The following is a 2,286-nucleotide window of genomic DNA, read 5'->3' as shown; positions in this document are numbered from 1 at the left end:
CTGTGGAATGTTTGTTCTGTGATTATAGTGACACCTGCTGGAAGAGCCGAGAAACGAACAGAAGAAAGGAAGTGAGGGTGTGTGCGCCAAATTCGTTACGGTTACTGACAGTAAGTTGTACCACCTGCCCACATACTCATTTTCTGAACTATATCACTACTGGAATTTTTTTTCTTTTTTAATTTTAAGCAATTGTAAATAAGTACCTGTGAGACTGGCCCACTGGTGTTATCCCAAAGGTCTGTCTTAAGTGATAGTTTTGGTCCCTCGCAGACATTTTGGTTCTTTAAGGCAGCATGGACTGCACCAACTTACCCTGGTGGGGAAGGTCCCGGGGGCAGCATATTCCAGCGTCGGAGCTTTTTAAATCCCTGCTGCTTGGTTCTAAAAAGAGACGACACAAGATTACAAGTTTAAGAAACATGCCAAAGGTAAAAGGGCTTGAGAGAAAAAACACTGGAGACACAGGAGATCACTATTACTGCTACAATGTAGAATACTACATGGAGCAAATTTTAATTGGGGGAAGCATACACATGATCATTACTTAGATGAAAAGCTATGTGGACCAGTTCAGAACAAATGAAACAGGAAAATGTCAGCTGAACCACACAAAGATGACAGTGATACAGCCCCTGAGTACCTAGTACATATGTCTACTGAGTGAACACTAAGAAGTGATCTACATCACAATGAAGTCTATGCTTAAAACCAAAAAGTCTCTTAACATACTTGATGTCCTTTTCAACAGTTGAAACAAGCAACTGTCCAAAATGCTAAAACAGGCCCTTGGCAGCATTCTTTTGCCTGGAATCCACTGTGATCAGTCTTGAATTGACTCGGTCCTTTCTGAGCAAAGATACCCGCACAGTTTTCCCTCCTGTTCCCTTAAATTTGTGTGTAAACCAAGGAGCATCTCCTTCCCTCCCTGCCCATGGAGAATATAATCAAGACATTAAAGAAAGAGGCAACGTGTCAGTTACCATACTCGCTCACCATACTGTTACTGCTCCATGCATTTCTCAGTGTGTCCTCCAAATGGACAAGTCATACTCATACTACTATTACTGAGATGGTATTTTCCTTTGAATTTACTGCTCTTCACCTCAGTACCCCTAGTAAACAAGGTGTTTGACACTATCAACTAAATAGAATATCCAGTCCCTTACACCCAACATGTGATGTCTGTGAGTGAGGTATGTGCTTGGAGTGGGGATGTCTTTGTGTCTCCTCCCCCTGGTGCAGGTTTACAAGGAGAATGGGGCATCCAGTGCCCAGGGGAACACACTCACAGATCCTACAGGGATGGGAGGTGCACCCTTGGCCTCACTGGAGTGATGTTCAAGACAACTGAACAAACAGTCCTGTCTAGAATGTATTAAAGTCAGTCCATCCAACTCCAGCAAGAAGCAAGCATCAGGGCAGCTTCCTAACAGAGTTCTTCATGGGTGACAGTTCCATAACCCATTTTTTGTTTCAACTTCAGAAGGAGAAAAAAATATAAGCAGTTTGCTACCATACTGAATATGCAAGACCAACCACATGCAAATTAACCAAGTAGAAATTGCATCTCCCATAAATGACATTTTTTAAAAACCAGGGTTATCTCCACAGTGCTATTGGATGGCTCAAAGGGCTTCTAAAGTCTCTAACAGGAAGCAGTAGGGTAGGAGTCACTGAGGGGGGGAGAAGGGAGATGACAAATTTATTTTCCAGCAAGAATGTTTTTTGAGCTGCCAAAGAGCAATGCCATCAATGCATCACTGGCTGTGGGTGCAGAGAGGACTGTGGGGAGAGCTCTTGATTGGCTAAGTACAAGGGAAGGATTCTGGGGCAACGTCACCAAAAGAGTTTATCTTCCTTCTTGGGAAGGAAAAGGAAAGAGGCATGAAATAATGAGCCAGCACAAAATATGATTCTCAGCATCCTGTCAAACTGGAAATTTGGGTGACTTAGAGGCTAGGAAAGAAGTGATGGTATTATCTCGGGCGCAGGGAGAAAGGGTGCCACCAGGACAGAGAGAACTCACAAACCAGAGGGACAAATACGGAACATAGACTGATTACACTTTGGGCCATAAGACCATTGTAAGGGGTTCATTTGTGTGTAAATATATTTTCTACTTTAGAGGAGGCAGCAGAGCATAGATGACTGATTGTGGAATTGCACAGTTCTCAGTTGAAATCCACCCCCTTCCCTGGTTGTGCAGCCTTAGACATGCCAAGCCATATCCTCATCTTTAAAATGGGGATCCTAATAAACCTTCACACCCCAAACATTCACTGG

The sequence above is a fragment of the Miniopterus schreibersii genome, assembly GCF_964146895.1.
Source record: "Miniopterus schreibersii genome assembly, chromosome: 3".
Lineage (NCBI taxonomy): Eukaryota > Metazoa > Chordata > Mammalia > Chiroptera > Miniopteridae > Miniopterus > Miniopterus schreibersii.
Note: the sequence above shows the minus strand (reverse complement) of the source record.